At 35.6% G+C, this 18,874-nt stretch overlaps 1 protein-coding gene and 1 long non-coding RNA gene across 7 annotated transcripts in view; one reads left to right on the top strand and one right to left on the bottom strand.

Annotated features, from left to right (window-relative positions):
• The window catches only part of ncam2 (neural cell adhesion molecule 2), a 398,045-nt gene that overhangs the window by 247,434 nt on the left and 131,737 nt on the right, over nt 1–18,874 (bottom strand).
• On the top strand, nt 2,681–5,885 carry LOC141376166 (uncharacterized). The gene is made up of 6 exons (XR_012385542.1): nt 2,681–2,815; nt 3,061–3,204; nt 3,922–4,038; nt 4,130–4,171; nt 4,493–4,579; nt 4,964–5,885. It is a non-coding gene; the product is annotated as an uncharacterized lncRNA (long non-coding RNA).

The raw sequence follows: 18,874 nt of genomic DNA on the forward strand, positions 1-18,874 counted from the left end.
CACAACATTGGCTTTAGAGAACCGTGTCGACCAGCAAGTGTGCATCGAAGTGTTAGACCGAACAAGACAAGCGCCACACACACACTCTCTCTGCACATGGCATTTGAAGCTCGTGTGCCCGCTGCGTGGAGGGTAGCGAGGATAACAGAACCAGAGATGGATCTGGTGACAAGGACAAAAAAGTATATCCATTTACTACTTCTATTTATCACCCAGTGAGCCATGGGAACCCGCTGAGATTACAGACAGAGACACCGGCACGCAGCACAGATCAACACACATACACAGACAGCACAGTTGGACCGCCGCGGGTCCTTCTGGTGAATGAAGCAAGCAACAGGAAGACAAAAAAAAAAAAAAAAACACCATGCAGAAAGTGCGTCAATGCTGGCTGGATGAACGGATGGATGGATGGGTGGGTGTATGCGCTTGTTAACAAATGAAGAGGTTCTTGGTAGAAACAGTGGGGGTTAATTAGCCGTCTCAGCCGATTGCTGATAAATTGATTTAGGGCATGAGTGAGTTTTAATCTGTTTCTCGTGAAAAGCTTGAATTGCTTCATGGAGTGTTTAAAGGGTCATTTAGATAAAGGGTGCAACTCAGGCAGTCAGGCACTGCCTGTCTAGGAATATATTCTCAGAGAAGAGAATAAATAACATGAGTAATTTTCTGACAGATGCAGAGACAGGCTGTGAATATATATATGTAGAGAGAAAGAGGTACACACACAGATACGTTCATTCACACTCTGGTGTTTCCCAGGACTACAGGCTGAGGTTGTTCAGTCAAGTCTCTGATGAACTGTGTATGCATCTGATGTGTGGTGAGGAATTGTAATATGTCTGAAAAAAAAAAAAAAAAAAAGCCCGGATGGCATTTCCTCTGATGCTACTGTAGTGTTGAAAATATATACTTTTAAGTCAAGCTGTAAATTAAAGGAGCATTACACATCAGATACACCATGCAAAGACGAACATTGTCAGTGTTTAAAGGTTCATGAAACCCCCCTCTTTCAGTTCAAGTCTACCTCAGAATTATATATATATATATATATATATATATATATATATATATATATATATACATAATGTTGTTTTAACTGATGCTCAGCACACACAAATCTGTTAAAATCTAAAAACAAACAAACAAAAAAAGTAACGATGTATTTTATACTATATTACAATTTATAGGCTGTTATAACCATAGTGAAATGCAAAAAAATGCCATTAAATGCCTTGTTTCAATGGCTGAATGCTCGTCACAATCAAATGGCTTGTTTAACAGTGGATAATTTATGCTAATGGTGGCAGCTCATTAATCAAATCTTACCTTGTTTGATGGTAATAAATCTGTGTGTTTGGCTTGAAAGTGTTGTATTAGAATTCAAAACCTAAGAAATACAAAGCATTATATTGTATAAGGTAGATTTGCATTCGTATCACCTGGATGTTTTCATCCCCTGTGGGGTGATTTTAAGTCTTAATTTGGCCATAACTTTTCTGTTTCAGCTAGCATGCTCTCATTTTTTTTAAAAACTCATCACTCTGGGCAAACTGACTACCCTTTTGTTAGGGATGAAAACGCCCACTGAATTAAACATCTGTAAAAATGCATCAGATCATTTTTTTATTTGCTTTGCATAAATCTGTTAATCAACCTCACTCCTGATCAAAATGACTAAATTATTCATAAAATTACAAGATTTGACCTCTTAAACTGCCAAATTCATAAATGATTTGGTGAAAAAAAAACAGACAAAATAATGTATTTTCAATATAAAAAGTAATTGTGAACTGGATTTGGACATGTGAAAGTTTAGCAACAACATTGTCTTTGATGCATTGTTATTGATTGATTCAAATTTTTATCCCCTATTTTACAGTTTTCGCCCAATTGACTTCCATTATAACCACATTTTTTGATTGCAAAACCATGACACCATATGACCATGCATTTTGATTGTTGGTGGTTTTCACTGTTAGGAAGAGGTTACAATTTATCATTTTTACTGTTGATCATCAGTTTGCACCAATAACCATTTATATAGGCCTGTGCAAAATAAGCTTAGTTTGGAATATTATATGGAGTTTAACAGCGAATGAAAGTGTGTGTATGTACGTGACAATGTGAGAGTGTGTGAGCTTTTCTTGATGTGTCTGAGAAAATCAAAATAAGCATCTCAGCTCTCAGAACTACATGGAGTAAGCAAAAAAAAGGACTGTATTTATGCACTATCAAATTTGCTTATAATGGATATCTATGGGGCAAAAACAGCCACCAATAGTACATTAGAGAGAAAAAAATAAAATGTTGTTACTAATCATTCACATGTCCAAGACTGTGATAAAATGTTTAAAAAAATCCAGTCCACAATAACGTTTTACTTTAAATATGTCATTAAATATGCTTTTTTTTTAAACCAAATCAGTGACATCATATGTGAACTTGGCAATTAAAGAGTTAAAAATCTGTAAATTTTTAAAAACATTAAGTACACTGTTAGACATTTCTGTAAATTACACAGTTATTTACTGTATTTCACCCAGTGTAATACTGCAAATTCCTTTTACGGTAAATAACTGTATTTACCGTTGCATTATGGGAATTAAGTGTGACGTCGAACAACATATACAGCGATGTACTGTATTTGTAAAAATTCGTGTATTATACTGTATTTTCCACAACTGCTTCAACGCCACCTTGCGGCGATTCGACTACTCTGCACCACATTTTGCGTGAGGACCCTGGAGCAATTCTGGAGGACAATTTATTAGTGTGCCTGAAGAACATACTGGATTTAACAAACTTTACTCTGGTAAGCTGAGGCAGTGTTTCATTTTACAGAATGTTTTGTGGACGAGAATAGAACAAAGTAAAGTATAAAGTTGGCTATTATTATTTTCTCTGGCTTGGCGTTATTTCGCCCATTTGAGAAATATATCATCTATTAAGATGTTACCTTTATTTAATTTATTACATTAACACTACTATTACTTTAAATAAGACTGTTTATGACTATTAGCCATTGTTCTCGTCATATCTTTTTATTTATTTACATAGGAACCGGTGTTGCAGCGGGTTTTGGTTTAGGAGGGAACCAGAGGTATGCAGACAGTTTTGGAGGACACTTAGCACGAGACAACGGTCCGGCAGAGAGTGTTTTCCCCCAGAAGAATATGAATGAAAGACCAACAAATAATCCAGGTAAAAGCGCGTCTGTCTGTGCTGACAACACTCGACATTGATTTGAGCACCTCTATTAGCATTTGTTTGCTCGGCAACATTGGCTGAAGCGATCTTAAAATGGTAATGTTAACTGTTAGCTGAACTGAGCTAAGTTTATACTGAATTGGACTCAAACTCATTTTAACGTGCAACGTTTAACTTATATTGATTTATACTATATATATTAGATGTTGTGAACTTATTTTTCTCTGGTTTACAGTAACTTATAACGTTAGCTTGAGAAAATAACATCGCGACGTAACCTATAAGAACGTTAACGTAAATCTATAACGTTACAATATGCATAGAGATAAAGTTGGTTTTATATTCGCACATTCGTTCATTTAGAAGACTCTATACTGTTTACCATGTTACTTTGAATTTTCGATCAGAATTAGCATGCCAGTATGACTTGAAATCAACATTAACACTGTTTATTTGACCGTGAGCATGTTGTACTTTGATAGTCATTAGCTGCTAAAATGATTTCGCTATTTAGAGTTTGCAAATAATACTTTTATGAATTTAAATTATTAAGGGGGAAGTCTGAATCTGCTAATATAAAACCAATTTTACCTTTATGCATTATGCTAATAACCACCTTTTTGCTATTTATTGTTTGCTAATTATTTTTTTATCACAACTCTTGACATTTGGTTTAACATAATTGTTACCATTATATTTTTTTCTGTTTAGATATGGCACTGGCACAGCAGCAGGTTTTGTCTGAAGAAACAAACAGCATTTCAGAGGAACATCTTGATCAGCACAGCCTTATGCTTAAAAAATAAGCAAGACCAGTAAGCAACCAAGGTAAACAAATAAAAAAAAGTTGTGTGGAGGTTGTGGATTGTAGCATGGTATTCTTATCTGTATTTTTGGCTTTTTTATGGTCTCAATATAGAATACTGGGAGCCTGCCTGTGCAAACTGGACCTCATACAACAGTAAGTACTGTACATCTATTTGTTTCTCAATATATTAACGTTACTTTTAATACAAAATGTGTCACATGTTTAGTTGCTAGCTAAATAAAAAAATCGTTTTCCCTTTTTTATTAAACCATTTAGTAGGTTTTTTTATCATCTTTGTTTATAATATTTTTGAGCAGATTGAGGTCTGTCATGGGTCAGACATTTCAAAATACAATAATTAGTATCGGGATACATGCATTTGTCTATGTATTAAATGTCTTTTTCCCCATTTCATGTTGCCTAAATATTTTGTAATAAATAAAATAATACAATTTTTTGTATAAATAATTCCAGAGGATGAAACAAAATGCACAGCAACAACCAGAGTGAGCCAGAAGATAGCAGGAGAAGTAGTGAAGAGAATGACAACCATGAACAACAGTGAGTAATCCTTCTTTCACCAGCTAACTGAGAACTTAGATTAGGTGAGACACTCTCAATAGTTTTATCAGTATTCAGTCAGTTTTAGTTTATTAGGAATACATAAAACAAATAGTCTAATCTGTCCTGCCGTGAATCAACCCATCACAAATGCTACAATGTTTTTGTAAAACCTTGTTAGGGAAAAAAATAAACAGGACGTTCTGGTTAGTTATCTTTTAAACATGGTAGTGAGCAGGTTATGAGCAGGAGCCAGTTGCTCAGTACCAGCTGAAAACTACCCCAACCTAGCTGCCATGCTTCAAAATAATTAACCAGTATATGATTTATTTTTTTTAAACAAGCTTCTTCTATGCTTATGTTAGTCTGTTTGTCCTTATCCAGAGTTCTTCATAATCCTGGACTGGGCCAAATCCTGACCAGATGCTGTGGTGGTCATGGAGGAGTGAATCCTAAAAGACACACGTGATCAATGAGTTTCCGCATTGATCCAATGGGCCAGCCTGACCACCCGCTGGTGAACTTTCAAGCCTCTGGTGCCTAGACTGCGGCCTTGCACAAGTTTGGCTAGAGGAGAACTGGTCGTGCCCAACTGAGCCTGGTATCTCTCAAGGGATTTTATTCTACACTTTCGTCAGTTGGTGAAGTTTCTTCCATGCCACTGTCGCCACTGGATCACTTGGCTACGATTGGTGGATCGGTGGATTTGCTCTTCAGTGTTTAGACTTTCAGCAGTGACATTTACTGCTTCAATTCTGAAAACTGGACAGAAGCAGCTTCAATTTACAAGAACTTCTATGTTAAGCTGCTTTGACATCATTGATCTACATTGTAAAAGTGCAATAGAAATAAAGATGAATTGCATTTGAACATGTGAATTCAGACCTTGTTGAGCATTTGACACCAGAACTAGTAATATTTTAAAGTTGGGTTGTTTCTGAGTCGGCTAATAGTTACAAATATTTATTTTTCCAACAATATGCAATTCAGAAGTTTAAATTTTTATTGTACATGTATGTTCTAGTGCTTTGTGTGATTTATTTATTTTTAATGTGTTGATTTTATTGCTTAATGTAATTTTCACACATTTTCCTTAAATGCTTTAAGCATTATTAATGTTTTAAAGAATGGAATATTTTGTAATTGTGTCTGGTTTAATGTCAGTAGTACTTAGTACAATTGTTTTTTTTTTTCTCAACAATATGCAGGTCAGACACTTAAATTAGTTTTGTACATGTATGTTAATGTGCTTTGTCATTTTCAATGTTTTTTTTTTCTTAAAATAAAATATTTTGAATGATTGAAATGTAATGTTTTTACACATTTTTAAGCTTGTTTTAAGCATCTCCAATGTTTTAAATAAAGAGTGTTTATTTTGTTAATATTTTGTAATTGTGTCTTTTTTAGGTCTATAGTATTAAAATAATATTAATAAAATTATATTATAAAATATTTTGGACAAAATTAAAAGGTTTACAGTAGCTAACTGTTAACTTAGGTTTTTACAGTAGTTAACCATTTTCAGACACTACGGTAACATGCTGTAAACGGATTTACAGTTGTATACTGTAAATCTAAAATACAGTAACTTACTGGCAACAGTGTTGCCAGTAAGTTACTGTAAAAACCCTTTGAAATGTCTAACAGTGTAGATAAGGACTAAGGGTGATTAACAGATTTATGCAAAAAATTCTGATGCAGTTTTACAGCAGTTTAATTTAATGGATGATATCATCCCTAACATACCAAAAGGGTAATACATTTGAACAGTGCACATGGGTTAAAGTAACGTTTTGAAAAATATTTACATATGCAAACGGTTTAGAATGTGATGACGATGACTGTCATCATTATATACGCAGAGAACTGAATACTAATATAATACATACATGTACGCTGTATGTATTATATTATAAATGTCTGTAGTAGTGGTAAAATGCTATCTTCTAATCATCATCATCTAAATCACTGTTTCAATTTTTGGAGTCGTTAATTTTTTTGTAGGTGTCTTCAGTAAACCATGATAAAAATGTATGAAGTCATTATTTTTTGTTCAGAAAAAGTAAACAAACCACATTTTGATGTATGCAAAATTAAAGCTGCATTACACATTTATTGTTTCATGCTTGAAAACTGCTTTTCATCTGCGACCCACATTTATTTGTGTGTATATGTATATGTGTATATAAACAGTTGAAGGATTTGCTGCTGTGCTCGACTATACCCCCATAGATCTTATGCATTATGCAAATTGACAATTCGCTACAGCACCTCTCCTTCCAGCAGCTTCATATACTTAAAACCAAGCACCCAGCACAACTCCAGCTGTTGATTTACAGTACAATTACTGTTTCAGCTCTGTTTCCTAATGCTTCAAGTCACTCCCCCGCTGTCAATCTTCCAGCCGCTTTCCTGGCCCACCTCCAGTCCCCAAAGCCAGATACCTCTTTTTTTATTCATCCTTTTCATTCATCCCTTCTTCTAACCCACATGCTTGTTTATTCTGATATTCACAAGAGAGTCACAAATAAGCTCCGGGATCAACACGCCACACTAAGAGCATTTTCATTAACCTCCAAATTGTGCTAATTGAATATATAGATGAAGGAAAACAGGTTAATTTCACAGTAATGCCTATATATCAAAACAAACAAACTAACAAACTAACAAACAAACAAACTAACTAACTAACTAACTAACTAACTAACTAACTAACTAACTAACTAACTAACTAACTAACTAACTTACTAACTAACTAACTAACTAACTAACTAACTAAATACATAAATAAATAAATAAATAAATTTACTCTAACATTAGTGTTTTATTAGGCAAAAAAGATAATTATTTAAAAAAACAGTAATGGAAATGGAATTGGTAATGGAGTTATTTTTCTTCTGCATGTCATTATTATAAGTCAAATGATCTTTCTTTTAGACATGGCTATACATTTTCAAGTAGAGACTGGCTTGATTGGCCTTGATGCTGCAGGTATTACAACTGACTCTATTACACTGCACAAATGCAAACAAAGCTGCTCCGTTTATCCAGAAATTCTGAATCCATGGCTCCACTGTAAAACGACACAATATAACTTCAGAGAAAAAGCATCCATAACCGCTTCCAAATATGGTGTTCTTGCCTTGCCATTTAAGAGACAGTTGATAACATGATAACTCTAACATCATTTACTCATCCTTGATTTGTTCCAAACCAGTTTTACTTTGTTTTTATTCTGTTTTATAAGATATACTGAAGAATGTTTGATGTTCTAGTTCAAACAGCAGCCTAGGCGAACCACCCTATATACAACCAAACCCCCTTCCCCTCTCAACCTGGGGGCATTCTAAGACATAATGGCCATACACCCACTACTCTAAAACATTTATTTTAATATAATAATAAATAAATAAATAAATAAATAAATAAATAAATGAATTAATGAATAAATGAATAAATAGAATTATTATTATTATACAATTATATTCTAAATAAATGCCAAATCAATACTAAATGTATTTGGTAATCAATGTAAATAAACTACTGGGGTGATATGCTAAGATCATTTAAAAAAATATTTAGCATGACTTTTAATGACAATTTTATAGAATACAAAAAATATACAGTATTTGTTTTTATGAAATTATTGTGTTGTCTTATCTCATGGCTGAGAATTAATGTTATTAAGTCTTACCTCCCAGACTAATTATCCCTCCTTTCTGCTTCATAGCAATGCTTAGTCAAAATAAGATCCTCATCCTAATATAACTTTTTGTTGATTTGCAAAACTTGCTGCGTGCCGACACCTCTGCACAAAAGTTATGGTTTCATAGCCCATAAGAAGTGCGTATTTTATTGGCATGCATGTAAACACACCAGGAGCAGAGCAGCACTTGAACCAGGCTTGAAGTGCAGTGGGAATGGTTTTCTGTGCGCATGTGTCAGTTTGCTTTTACCAGCATTGTTTCGGTTGCACCTAAAGAATAACAAACTTGCGCATGCAAAAGACAGCAAAGGTGAATGGCCCATAATGTCTTTATTCTGGGATTACCACTCTAAATTAATACACTTGCATAAAGTAAATTGTATCTCAAAACTTTTACTGGGCCCCGAGTTTTTTATTTATTTATTTATTTTTGTACCGAGTCCCTGTGCTGCCCCTCAGAAAGATGCCACCCTGGGCGATCGCCCATATTGTCCATGCCTAAATACGCCATTGCCTATATCGATTGTCTTCTATGGTATTTTTAATAAGGATGTCATTGGTTATCAATTTCCAACATTCTGCAAAATATCTTATTTTGTCTTGGAAAGGAAAAAAACAAACAAATAAACGAAAAAAAAACAAAACTTAAACTGCTCTGGAACAAGTCAATGGTGAGTAAATGATAAAAGAATTGTCATTTTGTCGTGAACTATTCCTTTGATACTTGTCTGATATGCATATGCCCTCTGTTAAAGATAATGGCTATTTTGTTAGCTACAATACATCACAACCTCTTTATCTATAACATGACTTCTGAAAAATTGGAAGGGTGGCACGGTGGCTCAGTGGTTATCACTGTCACCTCACAGCAAGAAGATCGCTGGTTCGAGTCCGTTTTAACCAGTTAGCAATTCTGTGTGGAGTTTGCATGTTCTCCCCGTGTTGGTGTGTTTTTCTTTGGGTGCTCCGGTTTCTCCAACTGTCCAAAGACATGCACTACAGGTGAATTTTATAAACTAAATTGGCTGTAGTGTTTAAGTTTGTGTAAATGATTATATGGGTGTTTTCCATTGCTGGAGTGTGGCGAAAAGGGCATACCCTGTGTGAAACATATGCTGGAATTATTGGGGGCTCATTCCGCTCTGGTGACCCCTGATAAATAAGGGACTAAGACAAAGGAAAATGGATGAATGAATTAATAATTTGTGGAATTAATTGTGAGAGGATGAGTTTTAGTTATTTAACAATCGGTTATTGGAAACTCTGTCACATTTCAATTGCTTTTTATTAATATTGAGAAAAAATAAATATATAAATTCACAAATTTGTGATGAAAATGTGCCTATACTGGCCTTCAGAAAGGCACAGATAGAGATGAAGTCAACGATGCACTTCCCTTCACTAGCATCATGCAGCGGCAGCAGTTCCCCCTTTTCAGAATATCTTGGGATTGAGAGACTCGCACACGGAGCTCATGCCTCCCTCCAGCTTTAAGCATCTTAACAGCACAAGAGTGGAGAGGATTAGATGTACGGAGCCTGATGGATGAACGACTTTGCATGCGGATGTGTGGCCCACGGAGGTCCATCTGCTTGGAGAGGACAGGAATACACACACCAACACGTACACCTGTCAAGTAGTCTGAGAGTCCTAGGGAGTTATCATTGGTGGCGGTGCAGCGGCAAACATGACCTTGACGTAATGGCTTCGGGGAATTGATACATTAGAGCGAAGGAAAGTGATGTGCGTTCTTCTATTTTCTAATCTGCAGTAATGCAGCCTTGCGGGGGAAAAAGAAGAGTATACTGGAAAACCGAATGCATAAAGTCATAAATCAAAGAGATCGGGTCTCAAATACAAATGAGGGGGAGCATTGAGGCCATGTGTGAAAAAGAGGAGGTAGACAGCTAGTGATAAATGAGAAAAAGGCTGGTGGGGAGATACAATGAGCTCGCTGTAAAATGTATGAATGATGGAGTTAACAGAGTGAAACAGTTCAATGGGTTGTGAAAAAAGAGCAGGTGCGCCAAGAAGAACAGAAACAGAGGTCAGAGAATCTGGGATAAAATGATGCAGAAAGTCAGGGTAGACTTGGTCTGGGTGACAATTCCAATTCAAACAGGTTGGGTTTGAGTTTATAGCTAAAAAGATGTCAAAAAGTTATATTCATGCCAAGTCTTTCTAAAGTGTGAAACTGAATAAACGATTCACAAAAAAAAATGCTATTCAGTTTCATAATAGTTTGGTTTCAAATTGCATAGTTCTTCTCTTAAATGTGAGTTTAAGTTTCTCCAACTATATAGGAGTTTGGGGGATGTGTACCAACATCAAGCAGGAAGTATTAATAAAATAAGAATGCAAGAATTAAATAAACAAGACTTTATACTATCTAAATATATTTAATTTTCACAGTGTTATTCCTATAATTTAATATATAATTTCATTTGATAATAAATAATTTAGGAGTGGCACAGTAGCTCAGTGGTTAGCACTGTTGCCTTACAGCAAGAAGGTTGCTGCTTCAAATCTTGGTTGGGCCAATTAGAATTTCTGTGTAGAGTATAAATTTTCTCCTCATGCATGCGTAGGTTTCCTCTAGTTTCCCCTAAAGTCCAAAGACATGCATTATAAGTGAATTAAATAAACTAAATTGGGTAACACTTCATTTTGATGATCCATTTGAGTATAAGTAGACTGTCTGCATAATATATGTTGAGACTGCTGCTAAACAGACATTTAACTGACTATAAGAAACTTTACAGGTACATGTCAACTTACACTAACCCTAACCCCAACCTAACAGTCTAATTATAATCTAATGAGAATTAGTTGGCATGTAGATGCAGTGTAACTTAATTCATCAAACGGACCATCAAAATAAAGTGTGACCGTAAATTTTCCATACTGTATGAGTGTATGTGTGAATGAGAGTGTATGGGTGTTTCCAAGTACTGGGTTGCAAGTGGAAGGTCATCTGTAGTAATTGGCGATTCATTCTGCTGTGGTAACCTCTGAAATAGAGACTAAGCTAAAAAAAATTATTAAATGAATAAATAATTTGTGGCATTTGCACCCTTGAATAATTTATTATCAAATGAAAATGAATGCAAATACTTTTTTCATTACTAAAACTGTACAGAGTAAATAATAAAACAATGACAGAATGTTCACTTTGAAAAAGCTACACTGTTTTAAATATTTGCCCATTAATTAATTTATTTATTTTTAATTTATTTTATTTTTTTTGGCTTAGTCCCTTTGTTGATCAAGGGTCGCCACAGCGAACATGGTGAGAACATGCAACCTAACCTAACCTAACCAGGGCTTGAACCAGCAACCTTCTTGCTGTGAAGCGACATTACTTCTCACTGTGCCACCGTGTCACCAATATTAAACACTGAAAATATTTCATTTTTCTATTTTAATTTGAGAAACTTGCAAGAAATCTTTGTTCCAGCGTTTACAAATACCTTCAAAATTGCTGTTTGAATGGAGTCTCTACAGTGTGTTAAGTGGTTCAGCATGAATAAATTCCAGAAGGTTAAGGCCTAATCTAAAAGTTTGAAGATTATTAATCCATTTCTGCCTCCCCAACCACAGTAAACCACTACAGCAAAAATCATTAAATGTGCTTCCAATTCATTCATTTGCATTTGGACTTCTAAACGTTCACTACATGCAGTATATTTCACCATCACACTTTGTTTCTCATTTCCTCAACGCCTCCCTGTAACCCTCAAGGGCACACTTAGCAGCTGGGGCTTGGCAGCCCTTCACTCACCCACACATGGACCCCACAACACCGCTGCCTACGCCAAGCTCACCCCCACCTGAGAGTGTCAAAAGCCAGAGCTCATCTCTCTCAACCTCTCTCCTCCAGGTCAGCAGTGCCACAGATGCACTTAAAAATCATCATCTGCTCTCTAACACAGTTAGATGCTCTCCGGACCACTCTCAGCACCAGCTGCACCAAACACGGCGCTCTCCTATAAACAGTTCAGAGCTGCAAATATATTGTCTGTTTTCCGAAATAAGCCTGTCTCTTTGCATTGGCTCAGCCACCCCCTTTGAGGGCAGAGGGCTGACTGAACGTTTTTTTGGATGACTTTGGCCTTTCATAATAACGTAACCACCCACACTAAGCTATAGACTAAACACCTGCACAGGAGGGATAGTAAAGGCAAGGTTACTGATAAGTATTTCAGCTCGCCTTTGAGGGCCACTCGAAAAGCAGCACTTAACAATACAAAATCCGCTGATGCTTTGGGAAAAAAAACAACCAAAAATAAATAAAAAAATCAGATATGTCCTCAAAACATTGGCTGAGGGCCGTCCTCTCCGAAGCAGGCACTACAAACTTGAACAAGATCCAAAAGCATTCAGCCCACTTCACACCAACGTGCTGACCCTGTTACCGGCCCTCACGCAGGCATTCAGAAGCTGGCAGAGTCGGAGTGGAACAGGCCTGCCCTGTCACTCACCTACACACTGACCTCTCACACGGGTCGTCCCTCGCAGCCAGACTCTCACTTAATCGTTTCCAATCTTTGCGTGAGGTCTCCCATCCTGCTTGGCCTCCCCTGAGGATCAAGTTCTCCCACAGGGCAATTATGCTAAAGCTGAACCGGTCTGCTGTGAAAGTCCTTAGCAGAAAAGATATCGAGAGGAAACCTGCCAAAGGATGGCATAGAGGAGGGCAACTCAACATCCAAAAGCTCTGGGGCCAAAAACAAGGATCACTTCAGCCTCAAGAGTTCTAGAGTCAGTTTATATACATCAAACACAAACTATTTACAATCAGAAACTGCTACTAAACTTGATAAGAATGTAAATATGTAACTTTAGCCTCTCTATAAACATCTCTGTTTGGAACATTGAAAGTCCTTAGCAGTAATGAAATCGAGAGAAGGCTAGCCAGAGGATGGCATAGAGCAAAGCAACCTAATTTATGAAAGCTATGGGGCCAAAAACAAAGAGTACTTCAGCCTTAAGTGTTCTGCAGTCAGTTTATATACATTGAAACAATGAGTTGAAACATTTTCACTCTGCTACAAACTTTTATTCCCAATTTAAGTATGGAACTTTACCTCTCCATTGCCAACTTTGTTTGAAACATTGAAAGTCCTTATCAGGAAAGAAATCAAGAGGAAGCCAGCCAGAGGATGGCAAAGTGCAGATAAACTTAACTTCTGAAAGCTCTGATGCCAAAAACAAGGAGCACTTTAGCTTCAAGGGTTTCAGCGTCGATTTATAAACACAGAAACAGTGTGTTGAAACCACTTTTACTCAGAAACTGCAACTAAATTAGACACAAATTGTGAGCGTGAAACTTTTGCCTCTCTATTGCCATCTCTGTTTGAAATCAATAAATTACTGAGTTATTTCACAACATTCAAAATATTGTTGACTGTAGCATCAGTGCACACAACATTTAACACCTAAACTAAATCATTAAAGACACAAAGAAATCATTATTAGTATAGTGCAGCTGGATTAAGCACATTTTCCATATCCTGGACAAGGCCGTTTCCTGAGCAGCTGCTGTGGTGGTCATGGAGGAGTGGAGAGCATGAGACTGATTCCTGTGACGCCCTACGAACAGACATGTCATCGCTGAGGCCCAGCTTCCAGCCTCCGGTGCTTAAACTGCAACTCTGCACAAGACGTTTCGCCAGAAATGGTCGTACCCATCTGAGCCTGGTTCTCTCTGTTTTTTTTTTCTTCACTTTCACCAATTGGTAAAGTTTTTTCCTCGCCACTGTTTTCCATGGTTCAGGATCTGTAAAGCTGCGCATCAATGGATTTGCTCTTTAGTGTTTGGACTTTCAGTAATGATTATTACACCACACTGAGCTAAACTGAACTGGACTTAAACTTTATTTATTACACTATTTCAATTTACTATGATATTTTATGTGAAGCTGCTTTGACACAATTTACATTGTAAAAGTGCTATACAAAAAAGGTGAATTGAATTTAAAAGCCTATGTAAGCATATCAATTACTGAACAGCATTATTTTATGTGGCAAAATGAGATCTTTCTTGACATCTTGACTGGGAACACATTCGTAGAATCATAAGGTAAAAGTGAATCTGGTTTCTGTTTAAGTTGAGTGCATTAACAAAAATTGCAACTTACCACATTCAGAATGCAATCTTCGGTAGGTTAGGATTGCTCTTACCACCTGATCTAATGGATTCACCTCTGCAAGTGAGAATCGAAAGTGAGAAGGACACTGATGAAAACATAGTAATCGGAGTAAAATCATCTTGCAGCCTTAAAATTGCCCCCTGAGCCACCATAACCTATCCTTATCATCCACATTCACACCTGCCAGACGAGTGTCAACAAATCCAATGGACTGCACAAAGATTATCTGCCTGGTAACAGAAAAGCAGTAGCCAAAATAACAGACTGATGGTAGCAAATATAATATAATATAATATAATATAATATAATATAATATAATATAATATAATATAATATAATATAATATAACATAACATAACATAACATAACATAACATAACATAACATAACATAACATAACATAATATAATATAATATAATATAATATAATATAATATAATATAATAAAATATAATATAATATAATATAATATGATATCATATAATATAATATAATATAATATAATATAATATAATATAATATAATATAATATAATATAATATAATATAATTCCCAGAGATGGGTTGCGGCTGGAAGGGCATCCGCTGCGTAAAAACTTGCTGGATAAGATGGCGGCTCATTCCGCTGTGGCAACCCCGGATTAATAAAGGGACTAAGCCGACCAGAAAATGAATGAATGAGTAAATGAGTGAATGAATGAATGAATGAATAAATGAATATAATATAATATAATATAATATAATATAATATAATATAATATAATATAATATAATATAATATAATATAATATAATATAATATAATATAATATAATATAATATACACTTACCGACCACTTGATTAGGTATACCTGTCCAACTGCTCGTTAACACAAATTTCTGATCAGCCAATTACATGGCAGCAGCTCAATGCATTTAGCCATGTAGACATGGTCAAGACGATCTTCTGCAGTTCAAATCGAGCATCACAATGGGGAGGAAAGGTGATTTAAGTGACTTTGAACGTGGTATGGTTGCTGGAGTTAGACAGGCTGGTCTGAGTATTTCAGAAACACGCCGTGTCATAAACCGCGAATCATCTCATGCTAGTTTCTTAAACATGTCAATGAATTCACTGTACTCAAATAACCTCCACAATCACATCACTTTTGGGATGTGGTGGAGCGGGAGATTCACACCATGGATGTGCAGCTGACAAATCTGCAGTAACTGTATGATGCTATCATGTCAATATGGACATCTCAGGAATTTTATAATACCTTGGTAAATCTATGGCACGAATGTTTAAAGGCAAAAGGGGGTTCAACCCAGTACTAGTAAGTTGTACCTAATAAAGGGGCCGGTGAGTGTAATATAATATAATATAATATAATATAATATAATATAATATAATATAATATAATATAATATAATATAATATAATATAATATAATATAATATAATATAATATAATATAATATAATATAATATAATATAATACATGTTGATTGCAGATTTTGTAATGTTTTCCAGCATATGTAGCTACAGTATACTTTTGAAAATTCAATAATGGGACTGGATGTCACAACATGTAAACAGGACCATGCTAACCTGAAAAACATTAGCCTTTTGGGCTCGAACATGATATGATATGCTTCTATATGTGTTTTTTCACTTTACCCATCATCCACTGCTTATTATGTAATGTAATGAATTCATAGTGTAACATCGTTCATAGCGTTTCACCAACACTGTAATAATCACCATTGTTTTTAGTCTGCCTTTACATGGACCCACATGGAGAGTTTTATATCAAAATACGCAAATGGATTTCTAATGCAGTCAGAGCTTTGCTCAAGTCACCCAAGTAATTCATCCAACACTCCAGTTTTTCCCTCCGGAGTCTGTAATACGACTTTAATCACTTTAACTGCCATTTTATCGTAGGAAATCAAATTCGCTCGCCTTGTAGAAGAATCCCTCCTCTGTCTCTGTGAAATTAGGGAACAATCAAATCAAGCTCAAATGAATACTCAAGTAAGCCTTTTCCCCCTCCTCTAATGTCTTCATTAATTTACCATGAATGGCTCACTCTCTTCCAAAAGACAATGAAGACAAACTAGGGAAAGACTTCAAGTGAAGAGGGGATTGAAACAAGGACATAATGAGAGACGGAGTGATATGTATCAAATAGTGAAACATCTTTCTCTCAAAGCCTCTTTAATGGAAAACGTCTCGCACAATGTATTCACACTTAGTTAGAATGCTGAATCAGAATTTCATTTTGGATCAGAACCGCAGTACTTTGCGTCTTCAAAACAACGACCATGAGTGCTTGCACCAGCTGCTTAGAACTGTAGCTAGGTAACGACTCAGGAGGAGAAGATGCCTGTTTCACTGTCTTACGGAAGTATTTATAACTCTCCGTCTGCCACAGATACCTGAAGATGCTCTCCAAAGGCAATTTATTCAGAGATGTAGCTGCAGCTATGAGAAATGCACTACACTAGAAAGCCTGCAAAGATGCAATTTATATCGTCAATACTGGTCCACTTTCACAATATAAGAAGAATTGCTTTTAGACCGACTCTATCAGCATACACATATTTTTGAAATCTCCCTATATTCACACATTCAAAAACGACATTCCTGAAAAGGGTCAAAATCTTCATGTTTTTTCTTTAAAAACGGCAAAAAGGAATGCTTCTACAGTGAAAAAATATTTAAAGATGATTCCTTGAATTTACTTTTTTTAAGGTAAGTGGTTGTAAACAATTTATTAAGGCTGAATTTAAACAAAAAAATTAAGTTACTTAATTAGGTTATGTAACATTACTATATTTAATAAGTTTGTTTAAACTCAACCCATATAAATTGTAGAGCCATGAACAATTACATGAAATATTCTGAGATTTTATAAGAAGTGTTTGCGTTGCACATTGCAGAGTACAACATTAACATAAATTACAGAATAAAACTGTACCACTATCTTTACCTGGCAGCTAGCTCTCTGCAACTCTCACATGGTTGCCCACTGAAGCTAAGCTGGGCTGCGCAAAGCCAGTAACTGGATGGGTGACCTCTAGGGAAAGCTAGGTTGATGCCGGAAGCGATGTTAGTGAGGCCAGCATGGGGTGGTCTGTTTGCGATCTGTGTGGGTCCTAATGCTTCAGTATATTGATGGGGATTCTATACTGCTCAGTGAGCACCGTCTTTCAGATGAGACATCGAGGACAGAAGTACTGACTCTCTGTGGACGTTAAAAAATCCCAGGATGTCCTTAAAAAACAGAGTAGGGGGTTAACTTTGGCATCATAACCATCCCCATATCATAATTGGCTTTGTCACACTGTCTCCTCTCCACCAATTAAATGGTGTGCGGTGTGCGGTATGGCGCAATATATCTGCCGTTGCATCTTCCAGGTGGATACTGCACACTGGTAGATGAGGAGATTCCCCCCAATGTGTAAAGCACTTTTGACCTGAAAAGTGCTATATAAATGTTAATAATAATAATAATAATAATAATAATAATAATAATAATAATAATAATAATAATAATAAATATTAATAATAAATATTAATAACAACAATATAATATTAATAATAACAATAATAATAAATGTTAATAACAACAATATAATAATAATAATAATAATAATAATAATAATAATAATAATAATAATAATAATAATAATAATAATATTTTTTTTTTACTCTCTATTTAGATCTTTTGGGTTTGAAACCAACATTGGGTAGAAATCACAGGTTGTGACGTAACAATCAATAACATATCCTTGTCTCATAAATATTCATGCATGCCATTATGATCAAATTTCTGTATCACTTCACACCGAAAGTCCTTTGCATTCAAATCAGGGGGTCTCCGTTTACTTGCCAGAGTCTACCTGGATGATGCAACTGCAGCCACAGAGCAGAGGCACCACTGCACTCTCCACACACCAGCTTAAAGCTGGAGAGAAAGAAAGAGATGGAAAGCCAACTGCCAGGGATCAGGATTATTAGAAGACTATGAACAGGGAGACCAGATGAATAGATTCTGGCCAAGACGCACCTTTTCATTATATCCCTAATATTCACAAAAAGTGCGATGCCATTTTTAGTGACCCTTAACATCTCATCCCTTGACACTTTCATTTATATACTATCCATCATTAAACTGAAGCTTTAGGACCCACACAGATCACAGGGCTACTTTTCCCAGAAAATCTGCCATCCAGACAAGATTCAAACCTGCTTAGCTGCATCCATGTCAACATGACAACAACAATTATTATTATTATTATTTTTAGATTCAAAAGGTTTTACATCTGGTTTTTAAAACTGGTTAAAATGGTATAATACTACTGTATTATTCAGATATCCCATATTCAAACACAACAACAAACTGTTTAACCATCAAAAGACAAAACAGCACATTGTAGAGCTGTGGTATGCAAA

Source organism: Danio rerio, chromosome 9, assembly GCF_049306965.1.
Source record: "Danio rerio strain Tuebingen ecotype United States chromosome 9, GRCz12tu, whole genome shotgun sequence".
NCBI classification, from domain to species: domain Eukaryota; kingdom Metazoa; phylum Chordata; class Actinopteri; order Cypriniformes; family Danionidae; genus Danio; species Danio rerio.